Source organism: Amblyomma americanum, chromosome 9 (assembly GCF_052857255.1).
Source record: "Amblyomma americanum isolate KBUSLIRL-KWMA chromosome 9, ASM5285725v1, whole genome shotgun sequence".
In the NCBI taxonomy this organism is placed as follows: Eukaryota; Metazoa; Arthropoda; class Arachnida; order Ixodida; family Ixodidae; genus Amblyomma; species Amblyomma americanum.
Window position 1 is genome coordinate 113828564 of NC_135505.1, and position 22076 is coordinate 113850639.

Consider the following 22076-nt stretch of genomic DNA (forward strand, 5'->3'; position numbering starts at 1 on the left):
GGTTTTCCAACGAATATTTATCTACAGTGAACAAGAAGAAGCTGTATAAGGATTTATGTGAAGTTTTTCTGCCGGAACCGATGTACAGAGCCTTGTACAGTGGAGGCCCTGGAAGGAATGTGTTGAAGAGGGTAAAGAGAATGCGCGTCGAGCCAGGGGTTAAAACTTTCTTTTTCAAGTCGCACACTGGAAAGTTATCAGTCAAAATGTTTTTACAGGATAAGGGCTTATTTATTCGGTGGGGTCCTAACTGCCTTATCTGCAAGCAACCAGAAACGATAGACCACGTTTTTCTGCATTGTTGGGAAGGGTTTGGGACGTGCTCCAAAGGACGATAAAGAAACAATTTCCACTTCACCCCCATGGAATACGGTATCTGTCCATTGATGACGAAGATGGAGTACCATTTGATTTAATAATATGTATGGGCCTCCACAGTATTTGGCGCTCGCGAATGGCAGGATATTACTGTGATCCCGACGCACGGCCAGCACGAATTTATTTTCGTGAAACTGCATCGCTTTGTTCAGAGGGTCCGAGCTGATGGCGATGTTTCTGAGTGGTTGTCAAGGGTGGAGCCTTTGATGGCCCTAAAGGATCGTGAAGAACAAAACCGCAAAACAGGACGGGACTGAGGCAGGCGACAACACAGGGCGGGCCTGTGTTGTCGCCTGCCTCAGTCCCGTCGTGTTTTGCGGTTTTGCTCTTCACGATGTCATACCAACTGGCCTACACCAAAGTCCTTCTAAGCCCTAAAGGAATTTTAATGTGATGAAGCCAGCCCTTGGCAGGCTGACTGTATCAATAGCATGTGTTCATCTGTCCTGTAATTTTGTTCCAGTCGTTCCTGTGCAATAAAAAAGCCAGACAATAAAGAAAAAAACTTGCGTTCTGGCCGCAATAACCCAGGTTCAAATCCTGGTCACGTCAAGTCCCCCCCCCCCGCCCCCCCTCCCCCGGGGGGCATGCCTGCCCGTCATCCTTTTCCTCAAGCCTTCATCAGAACCAGTTTGTCTGCCTTGGCGCCGGCTCTTTCCCCGTGCCGTCCGTCCCTCCCGGGCAGCCGTGATCGTATAGTGGTTAGTACCTTGCGTTGTGGCCGCAATAACCCAGGTTCGAATCCTGGTCACGGCAACTTTTTTCTTCCCACTCGGGACACCCCTGCTCTCCATCTATCTCCTTTTTTTTCTTTATTGCCTGGCTTTGGCTCATAACATTTAACCAAAAAAAACATTCAACAAAAAACACACAAAACACTATGTACATAAGACACTGTCGTGGTCAGCCAGCATGAGTCTGGCTTCGTCATTCTAAAATTCACGAAGCATACAGAGCGGCTCTAGCCTCGAGAGCCACTTGGGAGGCTCCGCAGCTGCTTTCTGGATGGCCAGAAAGCAGTCCATTCTTTCCCGAAAATAAATTCGGGCAGGTCGTGCGTCTTTGTTACAATAATAGCCTGCCATTCTGGAGCGCCATATACAGTGGAGGCCCAAGAGCATTATGAGATCAAATGGTACCCCATCCTCATTGTCTGTGCTTAAAAAACGAATTCCCTGCGCGTCAAGTGGTAGCTCTTTCTTTATTGTCCTTTGTAACACATCCCAAAAATAAACCCCTTCCCAGCAATGCAAAAAAACATGGTCTATTGTTTCGGGCTGTTTACAAATTAAGCAGTTCGATCCCCACGGTAAAAAGAAATCCTTTCCTTCCAAAAACTTTTTAAATGGGAGTGTCCCGGTGTGTAATTTAAAAAAGAAGGTCTTTACTCCTGGTGGCACCTGCATTTTCTTTACCCTTTTTAAAACACCAGCTCCAGGAACTCCACTTTACAAGGCCCTGTACATCGGCTCTGGGAAAACAATATCACAAAGATCATGGTACAACTTCTTTCTTTTAGTTTTATACAAATAATCGCTAGAAAAACGCTCTGAAAGAAACCTAACACTTGCTACAATCTCTTTGTAGTAACCAAAAATTCCACCCGAGAGCTCTTCTGTGGTAACAACAAACTCGGGCAGCAATCGCCGCAGCCTCACCTGGCACACGGTGCGCAAGAACGGGTCTGAGACGTCGCGAAAAAACAAAAAACGGTTCACCAGCTGCATTAAAAAGAGGTGCCCTAGCCCCAACCCCCCGTCTTTTACCCGCCGGAACAGGCTGGCGTATGCTGACGACGTTGCTGTATTCACGGTTGATCAGGGGAGCATAAGCGAAGCTGTCGGGTGTGTACGCGAGTTCAGCGAAGTCACCGGTAGCGGGGTTAATTGGTCCAAATGCCTCGGACTCTGGCATGGATGGTGGCCATCCCACCCGGACCATTTTGCCAACGTACCGTGGGCGACGACACCGGGCAAGTATTTGGGCGTTCCGCTCGATGCTTGTCGCGAAAGCGAGGAGTATTGGAAACCGCAAACGAAAGAAGCACGTGACAGAGCTGGAAAATGGAAAGGCACCAATCTCTCCATTTTCGCCAGAGCTACAGTCTGCAACCTGTTTTTTATTAGCAAGCTCTGGTATGTGATGCAGGTTTTGCATTGCTCTCGGGTGCACATTCAGAAGTTACACCGGATTTTTGCCGTCTTTATATGGGCTTCCGAATGGGAACGTTGCAGCCGAACTTTTTTTTTTCTTCTTCCCACTCGGGACACCCCTGCTCTCCATCTATCTCCTCCCTTCTTCATCAGAACCAGTTTGGCCTCCTTGGCGCCGGCTCTTTCCCTATGCCGTCTGTCCCTCCCGGGCAGCCGTGATCGTATAGTGGTTAGTACCTTGCGTTGTGGCCGCAAAAACCCAGGTTCGAATCCTGGTCACGGCAACTTTTTTTCTTCTTCCCACTCGGGACACCCCTGCTCTCCATCCTCCTCCTCCCTTCTTCGTCAGAACCAGTTTTTCAGCCTGCTTTTCACGAAGGCAGGAGGAGAGCAAGAGCAAAGGCCCTTGAAGCCAAGCTAGGAGGCTCGGTATACGCAGCCTATTTAAACGCGGCGGAATACGAAGCAGGCGACTCCTTTGTGGTCGTGGGCGTGAACGAGTCGGGGGAAACATTAACGGCCGGTTTGGTCAAAACAAAGAACTCTGGGACAGCGGAGGAGGCGGCTATCGCCATGGCAATGGCCAGCACCATAGCAGTCACCATAATTTCGCGCGGGGTATGATCTCCCAGGAGGCAGAACGAATTCGAAGACATCAAGCTTGGAACCAAAGAAACGTGGAACTAATACGGGTGCCGGCACACTCGGGGAACAGGGAAAACGAGTTGGCTCACAGTATAGCTCGAGGTTATGTCAGCCGAGCAGTGAGCCGGGTTGAGTCCCCAGTGTTCCACGAGAGATGCATTCGTATCCTTTCCCGACTACTCCAAACAGTTTAAACTGGAAAGAAGGATCTACCCGTCACCAGGCAAAAAGTTCGACAAAAGCCAGAAGGCAACGTGGCGTGCTCCAGACGCGAGCCTTCTTTGGCCCGTCGAGACTGGAACACATGTATCCAACGCAATAGCATCCGACTTGCAAACAATGCGGCGAGATAGCCGGATACGACCACATTCTGTGGAGCTACAAAAGGGCGCCGCCATTGGCGGACCTACTACCAGTCCCTTCTCTAGAGTGGTGGGAGGCTATGCTGGCCAGTTCAAACCCGTTGACGCAAGTCCGGGCCACTGATTGGGCTCACAAGGTCGCCGAGAGCCATGGGCTCGAAGCCATCTAGTATAGTGCTCACTAGGGTTCATCGTTGGCAATAAACGTTTTCCAATCAATCACTGTGAGCCTCGGCACTCGTTCTTTCCCTGCCCAGCCCGTCCCTCCCAGACAGCCGTGATCGTATAGTGGTCAGTACCTTACGTGAATATATAAAAAAAGTGCAAGACGGCCGTCGGGTGATCTGGGGACAGATTGATGGTTACAGTTAATCTTACATTAGGTGAAATATTTGCGTTCATAAATGATTTCCCGCTCAAAACTGGTTTTGTCCTGAATTGTTGTATATGTCGAACAAATTTTTTCACCATTAAATGCAAAACACAAGCACCCTTTATTTTTTGTTGTTTAAAGCGGTCCGTTGTGCACGCCGACATATTAGTGCATCCGTGCACCCGTTATGCAGGAATAAGTGCAAGGAGGGTGCAGATCAATGGTGTGTAGAGTGTGTGTGTGTTAAGACTTTTGGTGAGAATTCACGAGGAAAAACTGGCTCACCGGTATGTGTGATGCTTGACTTTGAAGGTGACCTTGGGCGAACCATATTGACACGACTGGGATTCGAACCCCTCGGGCGCCGCGAACAGATCAGCTTTGCTGACCACTGCACGAGAGCACTAGGCTATCGCCGACCCCAAACAGGCCTCGAGTTAAACTGCAACACTCTCTCGTGCTGCGCTTTGCACATCGTAGTGTTCATCAACTAATACTACTATCAAACTAATATTCGCGCTTGGAGCCATGTGGTGATAGTGACGGAAAGATGTTTGCTGCATGATTTGATGGACCCGCCGCTGTGGCTCAGTGGTTAGGGCGCTCGGCTACTGATCCAGAGTTCCCGTGCTCAAACCCGACCAAGGCGGCCACGTTTCGATGGAGGCGAAAGGCATAGGCGCCCGACTGATGTGCGATGTCAGTGCACGTTAAAGATCCCCAGGAGGCCGAAATGATTCCGGAGCCCTCCACTACGGCACCTTTTTTCCTTTCTTCTTTCACTCCCCCCATATCCCTTCCCTTACGGCGCGGTTCGGGTGTCCGCCGATATGCGAGACAGATACTGCACCATTGCCTTCCCTCAAAAACCTACCAATCTTTAATGTCAGTGTACTGTAAAAATCCCCAGGTGGTCGAAATTATTCCGGAGCCCTCCACTACGGCACCTCTTTCTTCCTCTCTTCTTTCACTCCCTCCTTTATCTCTTCCCTTACGGCGCGGTTCGGGTGTCCGCCGATATGCGAGACAGATACTGCGTCATTTCCTTCCCTCAAAAGCCTAACAATCTTTAATGTCAGTGCATGGTAAAGATCCCCAGGTGGTCGAAATTATTCCGGAGGCCTCCACTACGGCACCTCTTTCTTCCTCTCTTCTTTCACTCCCTGTTTTATCTCTTTTGCGCTTTTGCTATTTCATGCTTAGCAATGCTAACCCGCCAGCCAATTTCTTTTTTCTTGCTGAAAACACATGCAGATGATCACGTTCGTTATCTTTACGAAAGTTGTATGGCTGACATGAGAGAAGTCAATAAAGGGTTGCCTGAGCCTCTTGCATGGATCAGTATATTTGATGAACCGGTGTGCGTGTAGATGGTTTAATTCACTCAAGTCAACAGGCGTCAGGTTCACGTGTTCTGTCGGTGTCACGGAAATACTGAAACTCGAAGTAAAACTCAGTAGAACTTGTTGGGCTAGTTGGCTCATTACAAATGCGAAGAATTGCGCAGAAATGACACGAACGGCGAAGAGACAAAGTCGCATACAAATAGATCTTTTCCCTTTTGCCGTCCGGGTCTCATTCGCAGAGTTATTTCTTCGCACGTAAAACTCAATCCGGGCAAAACTAAGTTAGCTTTCATCCCCTTGGCAACGTTCACTTAAAGGTGCACTAAAGGGGAATCTGAAGTCGCTTTTTTACCGCGGCGGCCGCGTATGGATGGAGGCGAAACGCAAAAGGCACCCATGTTTTTTCCGATGTCGGTGCGTGTTAAGGATCCCCAGGTGGTCGATTTTTTTCTTTATTTCCTTGCTTTCGCACATAACATTTAACCAAACAAACAATCAACAAGACATACAAAACGTATGTACATAAGAAAATGCCGTGATCAGCCAGCGTGAGTCTGGCTTCATCATACTAAAGTTCGCTCAACATACACAACGTCTCTGCTCTTGACAGCCACTCAGGAGGCTCCCCAGCGACTTTCTGGATGGCAAGAAACCAGGGCATACTTTCCCAAAAATAAATTCGGACAGGTCGTGCATCTGTATCACAATGATAGCCTACCATTCTGGAGCGCCATATACAGTGAAGGCCCATCAGCATAATTAAGTCAAACGGTACCCCGTCCTCATTTTCTCCGCATAAGTACCAGGTGCCGTATGGGTCTAATGGCAATTCTTTCTTTAGGGTCCTTTGCAATACATCCCAAAAATAACCCACTTTCCAACAGTGTAAAAAAACGTGGTCTATTGTTTCCGGGTTTTTGCAAACTAAACAGTGAGATCCACAAAGTAAAAATAATTGCTTTCTCTCTAAAATTTTTCTAAACAGTAAGAGTCCGGTGTGCAACTTAAAAAAGAAGGTTTATGTCCCTGGCGGAACCTGCTTTTTTTTTACCCTCTTCAAAACATCTCTGCCTCGCCCTCCGCTGTACAAGGCCATCTTCAAGGGCACTGAGAAAACAAAGTTGCACAAAGCACGGTACAGTTTCTTCCGTTTCACCGTAGACGAAAGTTCATTTGAAAACCGCGCGGAAAGAAATCCCACACTCGCTACGATTTCCCGGTAAAAACCCCAGATACCACCAAAAACCTCTTCAGTTCCGACCAAGCACTCCGGAAGCTGGTGCCACCACCTAACTTGTCATACGGTGCGAAAGAACGGGTCCTTTGTGTCCCGAAAAAACAAAAAGAAAACGATTGACCAGCTGTCGCAATAAGGTGGCCCAATCCCAGCCCTCCGTCTTGTACTCGTCGGAACAAGTTGGTCCTCTGCTGCAGCGCTCCCATTCAGACGACCAGATAAAGACGGCACAAATCCTGTCTAGCTTTTGAATACTTAACCGTGAACAGTGCAACACCGGCATTACGTACCAGAGCTTGCTGATAAAGAACAGGTTGCAAACAGTGGTTCTGGCAAAAATCGACAGGGTGGTCCTTTTCCACATCTCCGCTCTCTCCCCTATCTCTTTCATCTGCCCTTTCCAGTACTGTTCACTATCACGGTAAGCATTGAGCGGAACGGCCAAGTACCTATCCGGTGTTGTCCAAGGCAAATTGGCGAACCGTTCAGACGTAGATGGCCACCTTCCATGCCAAAGCCTGAGGCACTTCGGCCAATCAACCCCGTTCGAGGAGTCTTGGCTGAATTGGGGTACACATTTAACAGCCTCGCTTATGCCTCCATCTTCAACTGTCAACACACTCAAACACTCGACTCTACGCCAGACACCCCTGTTATTGACAGCAAGCTCGCCCACCTCCTCCAAGCACAGGACAACATAACGCAAGGTGGAAGACTCAGAAGCACAATAGGAGACTAAAACTCAAACTTGCCCAGATTCAATCCAAAATAATACAGTGTAGTGCCACTTTTTGCAAAGCTAACTGGGCTCAGGTTTGTGACGGTCTCCGCTGCAATCTCTCCACAACCCGCGCTTGGCATCTGTTACGGCACATGCTAGACCCCACGCAATCCAAATCTCAGACGCGCCTTACCATTTGCCGCCTCGCTCACAACCATCGACAGGACACCGACGTCTTCCTCGCCCAGGTGAAATGCACCTATACAACCCCCGGTCTCCCTTGCAAGTATCCTGATTATGCAGGCCCACCCCAACCCGAGCTTGACGCCCTTATTACAGAATCAGAATTTCGCGCCGCCCTATTGAAACTACGGAATACCGCTCCCGGAGATGATCAAATTACCAATGCAGCGATCAGAAATCTTGACGATGCTTCCATCTCTGACTTAGTCAACTACTTTAACGAATGTTGGGAGGCAGGTACTCTCCCTGCCTCGTGGAAGCATGAAAAAATTATTTTTATTCCAAAACCCCGCAAGCCTATCACCATAGACAACATCCGCCCCATTTCTCTTACATCCTGTCTAGGCAAGGTCTTCGAGCACATAATTCTTGCTCGGCTAACAACGTACATGGAAGACAACCACCTTTTCCCCCACAGTATGCTCGGATTTCGTGGGCATCTAACTGCGCAGGACGCCCTACTTCAAATTGCGCATGACGCGCTTGATGACATCATCCCCCACCACACTAAAGCTATCCTGGCAGTTGACCTCACCAAGGCATTTGACAGAATTCGACACGATGCCATCTTACGGGAACTGCAGGCTCTACAGGTAGGCCCTAAAACCTACAATTACGCTCGCGCGTTTCTCTCGGGCCGCACTGCCTCCCTGCACATAGATCAGATTACCACATCCCCTTATACACTCGGAGAGCTCAGAACCCCTCAAGGGGCGGACCTTTCTCCCCTTTTCTTTAACGTTGCTCTCATCCCCCTAGCTCACAAACTGGCTCTAATCCCACACCTAAAGCATACCCTGTACGCTGATGATATTACCACATGGACCACTCGTGGCTCTGACGGGGAAATTGAGGAAACTCTTCAGTTAGCAGCAGACACCATCTCCTCTCACGCGTCATTCATCGGGCTCGAATGCTCCCCATCTAAGTCCGCGCTCTTCCTAATTAGGCCAAAATATAGCACTAACTCGCCCATCCAAATCAATTTAAAAGGATCCCCCATCCCCATCACACCCACCCTCCGCATCCTTGGCCTCCACTTGCAGGATTCTGGAGGAAATGAACATACCCTTACAAGGCTCAAGGCCTCCACGCAATCCGTGTTGCACCTTCTACGCCGAGTGTCCTCCCTTAACAAGGGTTTAGACGAAGCGGACAACATGAAAGCAGTGCGCGCATTTACGCTTAGCCGCATTCTATACGCAACCCCATATCTCAAATTGAACCCCACAGAAACCGAACGCGTGAACGCAATGATCCGCCTTGCGACTAAGGCAGCCCTAAACCTACCTCGTAGCACTAGCACACCCAAACTTCTTGCACTAGGCATGCATAACACCATTCAGGAACTAGTTGACGCGCACCTTCAGACACAGTACCTTAGACTTGCCACGAGCGCCACTGGCCGCCATATACTCTCCTCCCTTCACATCAACATACCCGCTAACCAGTCAACCCTTATAGCCATCCCTCGACACATCCATACACCTCTCGTTGCGAAACCCCTTCCTCGAAACGTCCATCCCCAATATCACATCCCTCGCCGCGTAGCTCGCGCTAATGCCCTCCATAAGTATTATGGGCAAACCCACGAGGCCGTTTGGGTAGATGCCGCATGTACAGCGCGCATGAAGCGGTAGCAGTTGCCTACAATCTAACCCTACCTCACCCCCTAACTCACCGTCTTCCCTCGGGCTCTACGCCTGAGGAGGCAGAGGAGACCGCCATCGCCCTAGCCCTTGCACATTCGGGCGCCCAATACATCTTCAGCGACTCCAAAACGGCTCTGTCCAAATTTGCCAGGGGCAGTATTCACGCCCCTGCCTGGCAATTGTTGAACACCCCTACTCAAAATTTACCGCGCAGGGTAGAGCTTCAGTGGGTGCCGGCTCACTCTGGGAACCCTGGAAACGAGGCTGCCGATAAATTGGCCCGAAGTCTGATTTGCCGGGCTCAGTACAGTCTCGATCCAGGATTCTCGAGGGAGCGGGCGCACACCTTTGCGGAGCTCACGCAAATACCCCGTTTGGACCGTCGGACTTACCCTCCTCCCCACTCCTCTCTTACGCACTCCCAACAGATCCTCTTCAGACGCCTCCAGACCCGCTCTCTGTCATCCCCTCAGCTTTTATCCCACTATTGCGGCACATCCCCTGCATGCTCCCTATGCGGTGACCCCCACGCCACACTCTCCCACATCCTTTTCGGCTGCCCTGCTGACCCTCTCCCGCGGGGACAGCACGCCATCTCGAGCTGGGAGGACTGGGAGGTCCTGCTTATGTCTGCAGACCCGACATCGCAGCTTGCTGCGGTGACTCAGGCTGCCGACGTCATGTCCCGGCATGACCTACTTGATGCAGTGCGGGACCGCGCAGTGGCCCAGGGACCTAGCTGGGTCTAAAACTCACTTACTGAATAAAGTTTTTCTGTCTGTCTGTCCAAACACTGTCATATCGTCTGCGTACGCCAGGAGCTTTACTACGTCTTCTTGTAAACTGAATCCATTGTTGTTGCTGTTTTTCAGTATTTTCAAAGGTTCTCATTATAAATACAAAATAAAAGGAGGCCGAGGGGGCAGCCCTGGCGCACCGAATGCTGCCCGCGAATGGGGGCTCCCAAAGTACTTTTAACGATCAATCTCGTCGTGCAGTTCCGGTACGCCAGGGCCACACCCTCGCGGATAACAGAACCGACATTCACGTGGTCCAATACGGCAAACAAAAGTTCATGGACGACGGAGTCAAATGCCTTTTCTAGAACAACCTGGAGAATGGTCACTCGACCATCAGTGTCATTACAGCATTCTAAGATACTGCGCGCTTTGTGGATGTTGGAAAAAAAATCGACTGGCCTTTAATCACACACTAACCGCTATACGATCACAGCTGCACAAGAGGGACGGACGGTATATGGAAAGAGCCGGCGCCAAGGAAGTCAAACTGGTTCTGATGGAGAGCAAGGGTGTCCCGAGTGGGAAGAAGAAAAAAAAGTTGCCGTGACCAGGATTCGAACCTGGGTTATTGCGGCCACAACGCAAGGTACTAACCACTATACGATCACGGCTGCCCGGAAGGGACGGACGGCACGGGGAAAGAGCCGGCGCCAAGGAGGCCAAACTGGTTCTGATGAAGAAAGGAGGAGAAAGATGGAGAGCAGGGGTGTCCCAAGTGGGAAAAGAAAAAAGTTGCCGTGACCAGGATTCGAACCTGGGTTATTGCGGCCACAACGCAAGGTACTAACCACTATACGATCACGGCTGCCCGGAAGGGACGGACGGCACGGGGAAAGAGCCGGCGCCAAGGAGGCCAAACTGGTTCTGATGAAGAAAGGAGGAGAAAGATGGAGAGCAGGGGTGTCCCAAGTGGGAAAAGAAAAAAGTTGCCGTGACCAGGATTCGAACCTGGGTTATTGCGGCCACAACGCAAGGTACTAACCACTATACGATCACGGCTGCCCGGAAGGGACGGACGGCACGGGGAAAGAGCCGGCGCCAAGGAGGCCAAACTGGTTCTGATGAAGAAAGGAGGAGAAAGATGGAGAGCAGGGGTGTCCCAAGTGGGAAAAGAAAAAAGTTGCCGTGACCAGGATTCGAACCTGGGTTATTGCGGCCACAACGCAAGGTACTAACCACTATACGATCACGGCTGCCCGGAAGGGACGGACGGCACGGGGAAAGAGCCGGCGCCAAGGAGGCCAAACTGGTTCTGATGAAGAAAGGAGGAGAAAGATGGAGAGCAGGGGTGTCCCAAGTGGGAAAAGAAAAAAGTTGCCGTGACCAGGATTCGAACCTGGGTTATTGCGGCCACAACGCAAGGTACTAACCACTATACGATCACGGCTGCCCGGAAGGGACGGACGGCACGGGGAAAGAGCCGGCGCCAAGGAGGCCAAACTGGTTCTGATGAAGAAAGGAGGAGAAAGATGGAGAGCAGGGGTGTCCCAAGTGGGAAAAGAAAAAAGTTGCCGTGACCACGATTCGAACCTGGGTTATTGCGGCCACAACGCAAGGTACTAACCACTATACGATTACGGCTGCCCGGAAGGGACGGACTGCAGGGGGAAAGAGCCCGCGCCAAGGATGCCAAACTGGTTCTTTTTTTTTTCCTTTATTGCCTGGCTTTGACCCATAACATTTACACAAAAAACACTCAACAAAAAACACACAAAACGCTATGTACATACGACACTGTCGTGGTCAGCCATCATGAGTCTGGCTTCGTCATACTAAAATTCACGAATCATACAGAGCGGTCCTGATGAAGAAAGGAGGAGACAGATGGAGAGCAGGGGTGTCCCGAGTGGGAAAAGAAAAAAGTTGCCGTGACCAGGATTCGAACCTGGGTTATTGCGGCCACAACGCAAGGTACTAACCACTATACGATCACGGCTGCCCGGGAGGGACTTTTATTTTTTTTCTTTATTGCATGGAAGAACTTCTGTAGAAAGGAGGAAACTTCAATCAGACTAGTTCGCGTCTCAAGTTACCGGGCTGCTTAATATGAGCCCCCCATAGCCCTAACTCACCACTGCATCCCCATCAAAACATCAAAATTCAGGGAGGCACACACAAGCATCTAGGCACGGCAGCCAGCTTGGAGGTTCGTCGCGAGCAGCATATACACTCCTCACCAACGCACACTGTTCCCGAAACACAGATTTGGGCGATCTTGGTGGCTCGGCATGTCTGTCCATCATACGGCTTTTCCAAAGACTGAATAGTCCCATCAACACAAACACGTCATAAGGCACAACAAAGTTTTTGTCAACAGGCAGAAATCTAATAGTGTATGGTGTAATTTCAATGTCCTTCTTAAGAGTTCGTTGTAGTATGTCCCAAAAGAACATGGCATCACGGCACAGGATGAAGCAATGATCAATTGTCTCAGGCACGTTACACAGACGACAATTCACATTCCAGGGTACAAACATCCCCTTGTCATTAAGAAATGTCTTGACAGGCAGCGTCGCTGTGTGTAGTTTGAAAAAGAACGTTTTAGCGGCTGCCTGAATGCACATCCGCCTAACACGCTTTAGAACACTGATGTCCAAAGACCCCAAATAAGTCTGCCGATACAATGGTGTAGGGAACAAAGACTCAGTGAGAGCCTGGGTCATCTGCTTTCTCGAGAGGCTATACAGGTAATCTAAAGAGAAGCGCACAGTGAGAAAATTGAAAGTGTCAGCAACCTCCTTAAGAAATCCCCATAAAGTCCCCTCACGAGCCTGCACAGTCGGTGCGAATAAGTAAGGCAAATGAAAACTAAGCCGCCTAATGAGCACAGCTACCAGAAACGGGTCGTTTGCCGATTTGAAAAAGAAAAAAACGGGAAACGAGTTGATGCACGAACACGTGAACAAGGCCCACTCCACCACTCTCTAAGGGAAGGAACAAGTTGTCACGCCTCATCGGCTCCCATTGAGAGCGCCAAACGAATGCTGCAAATATTCTATGTATTGCTTGCACCTTCCTCCTCGCACAATGCAGGACTTGAAGGACATACGCGAGCTTTGCAAACAAAAAAATGTTACAGACCTGTGCCCTCGCAAACACTGAGAGTTCCCTACCCATCCAAGCCTGTGTTTGCCGCCGTAGAGTTACAGTTTGTGAATCCCAGTAGGCTGTACTGTTGCGAACTTGGTGCAGCGGAACGCCTAGGTACTCAAGAGGGCTACAGTTCCAGCATATACCACCGAACTGGCTTGGCCTAGTTCCCCAATGACCCAACCAAAAGCCTTTGGATTTCTCTAAATTAAGAGCCGCGCCTGATACATCGCAGAACTGTTTAGTCAAGTTTAGAGCCTCGAGTACACTCTTTTTGTCAGAACAAAAGAGGGCGACATCATCAGCGTAAGCTAAAACTTTAACTTCACATTGAGCCAGAGAGAAACCGCGGATAGCTGCGCTGTTAATTATACTGAGACAGAGGGGTTCCAGATATAGGGAAAACAACAATGGAGACAGTGGACATCCTTAACGAACAGATGCTTCTAGTGGTACTGGTTTCGTTAGCTCCTGATTAACAATAACCCTTGTATAGGAGTTCTTATAGCACAGCCTTATGCCTTTGAGCAAGACGTCACCAATATTTGCATACTCCAAGACCGCGAACAAGAAATCGTGCCGAACTTTATCAAACGCTGCCCGGGAGGGACGGACTGCAGGGGGAAAGAGCCCGCGCCAAGGAGGCCAAACTGGTTCTAATGAAGAAAGGAGGAGAAAGATGGAGAGCAGGGGTGTCCCGAGTGGGAAAAGAAAAAAGTTGCCGTGACCAGGATTCGAACCTGGGTTATTGCGGCCACAACGCAAGGTACTAACCACTATACGATCACGGCTGCCCGGGAGGGACGGACTGCAGGGGGAAAGAGCCCGCGCCAAGGAGGCCAAACTGGTTCTGATGAAGAAAGGAGGAGAAAGATGGAGAGCAGGGGTGTCCCGAGTGGAAAAAGAAAAAAGTTGCCGTGACCAGGATTCGAACCTGGGTTATTGCGGCCACAACGCAAGGTACTAACCACTATACGATCACGGCTGCCCGGGAGGGACGGACTGCAGGGGGAAAGAGCCCGCGCCAAGGAGGCCAAACTGGTTCTGATGAAGAAAGGAGGAGAAAGATGGAGAGCAGGGATGTCCCGAGTGGGAAAAGAAAAAAGTTGCCGTGACCAGGATTCGAACCTGGGTTATTGCGGCCACAACGCAAGGTACTAACCACTATACGATCACGGCTGCCCGGGAGGGACGGACGGTACGGGGGAAAGACCCGACGCCAAGGAGGCCAAACTGGTTCTGATGAAGAAGGGAGGAGAAAGATGGAGAGCAGGGATGTCCCGAGTGGGAAAAGAAAAAAGTTGCCGTGACCAGGATTCGAACCTGGGTTATTGCGGCCACAACGCAAGGTACTAACCACTATACGATCACGGCTGCCCGGGAGGGACGGACGGTACGGGGGAAAGAGCCGGCGCCGAGGAAGCCAAACTGGTTCTGATGAAGAAGGGAGGAGAAAGATGGAGAGCAGGGATGTCCCGAGTGGGAAGAAGAAAAAAAGTTGCCGTGACCAGGATTCGAACCTGGGTTATTGCGGCCACAGCGCAAGGTACTAACCACAATACGATCACTGCTGTCCGGGAGGGACAGGCTGTGAAATGAAAGAGCGAGTGCCAAAGATGACAAACTGGTTTCGACGAAGATGGGAGTAGGAAGATAGAGAGGAGGAATAGCATGGGTGTGCCGAGACGGAAAATAAAAAATATACTTCCCTTGACCACATGACTCGAGACTGGGTTATTGCGGCCGAGGTATGCATCCCGTATACCTGGCGATGCTTTCAGTCTGCCACTGGCAAATGCCGATTTTCTCACCATGCGGGTGAGCGAGTGGGTGAAGAATGTTGAGATTCTAGAAAGAGGGGAAGTTAGAAGTGATCAACTGGTTTATTGCGCAGGAAATGCGATAGCTTGCTTTTTTTCACTCGCCGGTAATTGTAGTTCTGATTCTATTCCAATCCCCACTTCATTAACCTTCACTCCCCAACCTCTTCCAATGCTCATTATATTCCCATTCCGACTACACAATGACGCAAATTGTGTGACATTCATAGACCGCGGCGAGTCCTCGTAGCACTACCGGCGTTGAGGCGCAGCGTTTAAAACACTGTTGTTACCACAGAAGAGCTCTCGGGTGGAATTTTTGGTTACTACAAAGAGATTGTAGCAAGTGTTAGGTTTCTTTCAGCGCGTTTTTCTAGCGATTATTTGTATAAAACTAAAAGAAAGAAGTTGTACCATGATCTTTGTGATATTGTTTTCCCAGAGCCTATGTACAGGGCCTTGCACAGTGGAGGTCCGGGAGCTGATGTTTTAAATAGGGTGAAGAAAATGCAGGTGCCACCAGGAGTAAAGACCTTCTTTTTTTAAATTACACACCGGGACACTCCCAGTTAAAAAGTTTTTGGAAGGAAAGGATTTCTTTTTACCGTGGGGATCGAACTGCTTAATTTGTAAACAGCCCGAAACAATAGACCATGTTTTTTTGCATTGCTGGGAAGGGGTTTATTTTTGGGATGTGTTACAAAGGACAATAAAGAAAGAGCTACCACTTGACGCGCAGGGAATTCGTTATTTAAGCACAGACAATGAGGATGGGGTACCATTTGATCTCATACTGCTCTTGGGCCTCCACAGTATATGGCGCTCCAGAATGACAGGCTATTATTGTGACAAAGACGCACGACCTGCCCGAATTTATTTTCGGGAAAGAATGGAGTGCTTTTTGGCCATCCAGAAAGCAGCTGCGGAGCCTCCCGAGTGGCTCTCGACGCTAGAGCCGCTCTGTATGCTTCGTGAATTTTAGAATGACGAAGCCAGACTCATGCTGGCTGACCACGACAGTGTCTTATGTACATAGTGTTTTGTGTTTTTTGTTGAATGTTTTTTTTTGGTTAAATGTTATGAGCCAAAGCCAGGCAATGAAGAAAAAAAAATCACTGCACTGGCATCTAGGTGGTTGTTTCAAACAAAGCCACCGGTGAGGATTGTGAGACACTAGGTTACTCTTCCCGACCCATGCGAGAAGGAAAAGCTCCCTCAAGCTTCGCTTTTGTGCAGATAGTTACTCGGGAGTAGTAGTTTTGTACTTAGGCTTTCTGTTGTGCGAGTCATTTTCATTCTCGCTGAGTCATTCTTCGTCCTTCCGCTCCTTTACAAGTGTAGAAGGTGATGGAGAGAGAGGTAGGAGGAGAGGGGTTCAGTTGACAGGTGGAAGGCGGAGAGAGCAAATATTACTTTAAACACCAACTGGCAGGCGCAGGCTTAACACATCACGCCGACGCCACCGGATAGTTTTCGCCTTCATAGCCCTTCTACAATGCTATCGTATTAAAAGAGGTGCCGTAGTGAAGGAGTACAGATTAATTCTGACCACTTTGAATTTTTTTATGAACGAGATTTATTTGCCTCAGGGCATCAATGGGAGAAGGTGTGGTGAAGAATGCAGTAATGAGTAAAGTAAAATTAATGGAAAAGGGTAGCTGATTTTATGAAGTCCAGTAGAGAGCGATGGTATGGTCCCTGCGTCCAGGCAATATATTAAGCAGGGTTACTCGGTGAAAGACCCGCTACCTTTAGGTGCCGGATCCTTGTAGGCTTGAGAGCAGGGCAGTCTCACAGTAAGTGCTGAATTCCGGCTTCAATGTCCTCGCGTTTACATATCGGACACCCAGGCCGAGTTTTATAACGCGCACTCTCATCGCACATCACTGCAGGCCGTCTTTTTGAATTTCGCCTCCCTAGAACTGTGGCTGCCAGCCAGGCCCAGACTTGAACCCATGGTCTCATGCTCAGCACCGAAACTCCCCGAGAAAACTGTACGCTGCAGTTGGCGCAAAGCGTTTTGCTTCTCGGTGGTACCTCATAACTTTCACTGCTCGCAATTGCCCCATTCCTTCAGCTTCGTTTGTAGGCCTTGCTTTAAGTGGCGGCGTTTTTAACACGATGGCGTTAAGGTTTCCGTAGTGCGTTTGTGAAAAAAAAAAGCATTTAATGAACAGAATAAGTCGAGGTCAGTTGGGTAAGCCCTCATTCCAGGAGCCCATTGGCATTTGTCACCGCTCTTGCACGGTTCACCAGCCAAAGCTGGCCTTCCATGTGTTAGCTGGACAGCTCTGCCTCCTGCAGTCCTTAGCTGATGGGTCATTGATTCCCGCGATATCTGGATTTTTGTGGCGTGCCCATACCATGTGGCATAACTGTTAGCCACTTCACCGCACTGCAGAAAATCCGGTGTCGTCATCGGAGCTGTGAGCGAAAAATCGACTGGGGTAAGGTGGCCCAGGTGGCCACCCTATGTCCAATCTGGGGCCAAATATTCTGCCCGCGGCTCCGCGCCACCCGCCATGGCCGAAAAATTGGCCGGTCGCATGACCTTGTGGCGTCATCACGACCCGCTCACCGGATAGTGAGCGAACTTCCCACCATGGCAGATGGCGGTTAAATTACTTATTGGTCGCGAGAAGTGGCTCGGGAAGTGCAACCTCAGTCTCACAAGCTCCATCGATGGCAACACCTGCCATCGCAGGGCTGTGGAACATCGCTTTAACCGCTGCACCACGTCGCCGTGAGTGGTATGAGGACTCCTACGGATGTATGAATGTAAAGTGTCACCAATGCCGCATATATGAACATTAACCCATTAACTCTATCGCGTCATACCTTTAACACGGCGCTTAACTGTCTCCTCCAATTTTTCTGGGGTCGCATTGCCAACTGGGAATCTCGCGTATCCTAAGTGCCAACGGCCTCTAGGCGGCCGCATTTCGTTCGATGCGAAATGAGAAAAGCACCCGCCTGCTGTGTGTGACCTCAGCGCGCTTTAAAGCATCTCGGTTGCCTCGGTTGGTCTAAATAAATCTGATGCCTTCCACTACGGCGCATTTCTTGAGCTTCCTTTCACTCTGCGCCATTCATCTCGCAGTGCGTTGTTTTGGTGCCTACGTATAGAGGGCGACACTTGGTGCGCGCTTTCTTTCCTCACAATACATTTCCTGACACTCTCACTACGAGCCGGACTATAGATTGCGAGTTTTGGATGAAGATGGCCTTATGTGAGCAAAGTGTTGTTTTGATCCGGTCACAGTTACTTTCAAGCATGCTTTCAATTTATGTGCGGTTTATTTCTGGCCCCGATGGATGGATGGAAGGTAGGAGCGTCCCCTTTGAAACGGGGCAGTGGTTGTTGCCACTATGCTCAGTTTTTTTCCTTTATTTTTGTTTACTCTGCTGTAAGTTGTTAATACCATTCGCCATTTCCTTTAAGAAAACGTCTTCCTACACTTTAAAACTTATGTCACCTCTCTGCTTTTGTGCCACCAATCCTCCAATCGCTTTTTGCTCATTTCCACCGCAGATTTATTTACATTACTATTGTTATCTCTAAACCCTAAGACCTCAGGAAGAGTGACTGTGCCTGCATTGACATCGGGATGGATACCATCGCATTTTAGGATGAGGTGTTCCATTGTTTCTTCAGATTTACCACACACAGCACATGTGTCATCTTCTTCGTTAAATTTTTTTCTGTAGCTGCGCGTTCTAAGACACCCTGACCTAGCTTCAAAGAGGAAGACACTGCCTCTTGAGTTATCATAAAACGTTTCCTTCCTGATCTGCCTTTTCCAGCATCGATATAGTTCTACACTATGCTTCTTTTCCATTGAATCTATCCAATTTTTACCTTCGACGTTTTTAACCTGTCGTTTAAAGGGACACTGAGGAGAACTCTATCTTTTTTTTGTTAGCAAAATCTGATAGTTCGGCATTTCATGGCTTTGTTGCCGCTTGTCCGGGCGCGAAAGATGCATTTATTTCAAAGAAATTTGGATTCGAAGATGAAAAAGTTTTTCCCGCTGCTCTGATTCAAATTCAGGGAACTCTTATGACGCCACGGCAACTCTTATGACGTCTCAGAACGGAGTGACGTGATACGTGACGTAAACGCAGACTCCGTGATTTCTGACGGCTAGCGGTGCGGTGTGCAACCTACCTTTGCCAGCCTCAGAGATTCGTGGATTCTATGAAGTAATGAAAATTCCTCCAAGGTGGCACCTCTTGTCCTAGGAAGTCATCACGCTTGTACTTGCGAGATTGGCCTGTGGCGGCGACACCTGTATTTTGGTTCTTGCTATTTTCTACCTTACAAGAGCTATGTTTTCAGTAAGAGCGGCGTTTTTGTGATCCGGAGCTGGTATTCTATCGATACAAGCCAACTTCAATTTCTCCTCAGTGTCCCTTTAATGCTCATTCTTCTTCCTCGTCTCTGGCAAACTTACTGGCCAGTTTTCTAGTTCGTTTCCTCCACTGTGTGTCAACGCTCTTTCTGTACAGGTATTTAAATACCTTAGCTGCCCTCCTGTTATCCAATTTCCTCAGGCGTTCTTCGTATAGCACTTTACTCTGAGCTTCCCGTGCTTCGAACGTTGCCCAGCCCATATCCCCCTGTACTGCCTCGTTTGTGTTTTTCCCGTGGGCACCTAGTGCTAATCTTCGACAGTTCTCTGATTTACTTCTAATCGCGACTGAACTGCAGCCCTTAAGCATAGAACCGCATTCCCGAAAGTAAGAAACTTTAGTGACGCCCTCTCACGGTCAGCCGACGAGACGGTACGGCCGCGGGACTCTGGCTGCTGTAATCTCCCATGGTGTCTCCGAGTAGTTTCGTGTTTGCTTTAGCGTTGTTCGTCACTGGTACCATCTGAATGACAAGAACAGCAGTGGATGAACCTCAGGTAAGCAATATTGTATTGAATCGTGATCACTCTTGCGCCCGCGGCAGGAACAGCAGACCGCATTACAGCGAGCGTGCGGGCACTCGTGAAACAAGCCAGCAGTGGTGTCGTGCGTCTGCACGCAGTTGTGTCAATTTTCTTCACGTCCCCTCCCCCCTTTTTTTGGTCCATTTGTTGGGTTAGCGATATATGTTTGTTTCCTGCTGATGCGTGGTCATCAAGTGCGTCATAAACTTCGTTCCTGTAAGCGCGCAGCCTTAGGTGTGTTTGGCGCCGTGACACCTGCTAAGAGGATATTGATAGAAGCTTTCATTTGAAGCTGCAATAGTGGCCGTGCTTCACGGCGTGTTTGTGCGTGTCACCGAAAGCACGTACGCTGTACCACTGCTCGTAATTTATTGAAGGCAAAGCTTATGCATTATAGTGTTTCACCCTTTGACGACGGTAATTCGATGCGCCGGATGATCAATTTAGCTGACCAACTTGGCAGCCTTTCCTTGTTGCGCTTTTGCAGTCGGCCTGCCAATGAGCAGCATGCACTAGTCACGTGAACAAGGCGCGCGAGACAAATCATCTGCTCATTGAAACTGAGCACGTGTATGGCCAGGTATGTTGAGTGCTCCGTTGAAAAAGCTGAAAATGGTCGTCCTCAGTGCCTTAAGGGGGCTTTAAATAAATGCGCGGAACACGCATTGACGTAACCTAGAGCGAAGATACGCTTGAGCGAGTTCTGATGGTGTTATGATGACACATGTTGGGTACACACTAAACAATTTCTCGCCCTTTAGGGTGTAAATCAGCTGTCCCCAGACGAACACCCTTTTCCAATTGTTCGGTGCTAAAAAAGGGTGCAGAGATCAGCACCCTTAATGAAGAGTGCACTTAGTGATACTTTAGAGGATGTAATGGTTGCACCCTCATTAAAGGGTACTATTTTTCCATAACACCTCTACGAATGCATGTTGGAAGGGTGCTCCACGTTGATTCACCCATGAAGCAAAAGCCTTGGATTGATGCGCGCCATCGAAACTTTCATGCTTTGCAGCCTTCCTGAAGGGTGCTGATCTTTGCACCCTTTTTAGCACCCAAAAGGGTGTTCGTCTGGGGACAGCTGATTTGCACCCTTAAGGGTGAGAATTTGTTTAGTGTGTAGGCATGATGCTTATATGGCATTACTCCTTATAAAAATGAAGTAAATGGGTGAAAGCTTTGTGATGACCCCCATAATGCGCAGGTCCACACGGGACGGAGAGGCAAAGAGACACCGTATGGCTCAGTTTAAACAAACAGGTATATTCAATAATTACACATGATTAAGGTTATACATCAGAGGCTGGGGCGTCCGAGCTTACGTGCCGACGACTTCATGGGGGCGATGGAGTGGCTCCGGAGTTGGGCTCGAGCGGTTGCTGGCAGAAGCTGCACGCCGTCGGGCTTCGGCGCTGAAGGCCCTCTTCGCTAACGATGTCGTCCTGAGCGTGTATGCAGTAGAATTTCAATAGTCGTCCGTTTCTTCGAGGATGGTTCACAAACCCTTCCTCTAGTGTCGTTCGGCTTGGAAGATGAACAGGAGGCGAGCTTGTAGATGATGACAGCAGAGCATAATTTTACAACAGAAGAAACTTTGCACTACTTTACTCATCGACCGGGCAGGTTAGTGCCTAAGTAGCATCACATTACATGCTAAGCATGGAGCCCCAGCTCAGACTGGACTGCATCCGTTTACATGTGCTTTTAAGCACTTGATTAACAAAGGACTAAGGGCGGTCATTTCCAGTGGCCCGCCCAAAGCATCAATTCTCCAATCCAAAATAACATGCGAGATGGGGACCACCCCTTTGGGTTGGGCTTAGCCTCGAACCCAGAGTCTGTTAACAATACAAACTAAATAAACAACAAAAACGCCACCACTCTCTCTCAAGTGAGAGTATACACAGGCTCTCTTTTCGGAGCTAATTCACTAGCGCCTGTCCTTCCACATTCTTGGCGAGTACTGCCTGTCCGCCATGACAGGTGTCCGTCGCGGCCCTTCTGGGAAGCTGTGGGTGCCCTCCCGGCGATAGCCCACGACAAAGGGGGGGGAGGGAAAGAATGTCGTCTTCCCGGTAGCGCATAGCGTCGGCTGTGGTACGGCGCGCTCTGGCCCGCTGACAGCTCCCTTGTCCTGGAATGTAACCGGAAATTGGGGAGGATAAAGCCTGTTTCCCCGGGGCGGCGGCGGGTCCGGTTTTTCTGGTCGTCACTCAAAGAGCATGGCTGGGTAATTGATGATGCCGCTGTCACGGGTCTCCGTCTACGCCGCGCCGTCGAACGTGGATCCTCGTAGCACACACGGAATGTCACACT

General features: G+C 49.5%; 12 non-coding genes across 12 annotated transcripts; 2 read left to right on the plus strand and 10 right to left on the minus strand.

Annotated features, from left to right (window-relative positions):
• Nucleotides 1–1062: 1062 nt before the first annotated feature.
• On the plus strand, nucleotides 1063–1134 carry TRNAH-GUG (transfer RNA histidin (anticodon GUG)). Its single transcript has one exon. It is a non-coding gene; the product is annotated as a tRNA-His (tRNA).
• Nucleotides 1135–2743: 1609 nt separating this feature from the next.
• Nucleotides 2744–2815, plus strand: TRNAH-GUG (transfer RNA histidin (anticodon GUG)). The gene has a single exon. It is a non-coding gene; the product is annotated as a tRNA-His (tRNA).
• Nucleotides 2816–10449: 7634 nt separating this feature from the next.
• TRNAH-GUG (transfer RNA histidin (anticodon GUG)) lies at nucleotides 10450–10521 on the minus strand. The gene has a single exon. It is a non-coding gene; the product is annotated as a tRNA-His (tRNA).
• A 122-nt stretch (nucleotides 10522–10643) lies between these two features.
• On the minus strand, nucleotides 10644–10715 carry TRNAH-GUG (transfer RNA histidin (anticodon GUG)). The gene has a single exon. It is a non-coding gene; the product is annotated as a tRNA-His (tRNA).
• Nucleotides 10716–10837: 122 nt separating this feature from the next.
• On the minus strand, nucleotides 10838–10909 carry TRNAH-GUG (transfer RNA histidin (anticodon GUG)). The gene has a single exon. It is a non-coding gene; the product is annotated as a tRNA-His (tRNA).
• Nucleotides 10910–11031: 122 nt separating this feature from the next.
• On the minus strand, nucleotides 11032–11103 carry TRNAH-GUG (transfer RNA histidin (anticodon GUG)). The gene has a single exon. It is a non-coding gene; the product is annotated as a tRNA-His (tRNA).
• Nucleotides 11104–11225: 122 nt separating this feature from the next.
• Nucleotides 11226–11297, minus strand: TRNAH-GUG (transfer RNA histidin (anticodon GUG)). The gene has a single exon. It is a non-coding gene; the product is annotated as a tRNA-His (tRNA).
• Nucleotides 11298–11774: 477 nt separating this feature from the next.
• Nucleotides 11775–11846, minus strand: TRNAH-GUG (transfer RNA histidin (anticodon GUG)). The gene has a single exon. It is a non-coding gene; the product is annotated as a tRNA-His (tRNA).
• A 1873-nt stretch (nucleotides 11847–13719) lies between these two features.
• On the minus strand, nucleotides 13720–13791 carry TRNAH-GUG (transfer RNA histidin (anticodon GUG)). Its single transcript has one exon. It is a non-coding gene; the product is annotated as a tRNA-His (tRNA).
• A 122-nt stretch (nucleotides 13792–13913) lies between these two features.
• Nucleotides 13914–13985, minus strand: TRNAH-GUG (transfer RNA histidin (anticodon GUG)). Its single transcript has one exon. It is a non-coding gene; the product is annotated as a tRNA-His (tRNA).
• Nucleotides 13986–14107: 122 nt separating this feature from the next.
• Nucleotides 14108–14179, minus strand: TRNAH-GUG (transfer RNA histidin (anticodon GUG)). The gene has a single exon. It is a non-coding gene; the product is annotated as a tRNA-His (tRNA).
• A 123-nt stretch (nucleotides 14180–14302) lies between these two features.
• Nucleotides 14303–14374, minus strand: TRNAH-GUG (transfer RNA histidin (anticodon GUG)). The gene has a single exon. It is a non-coding gene; the product is annotated as a tRNA-His (tRNA).
• Nucleotides 14375–22076: the final 7702 nt, after the last annotated feature.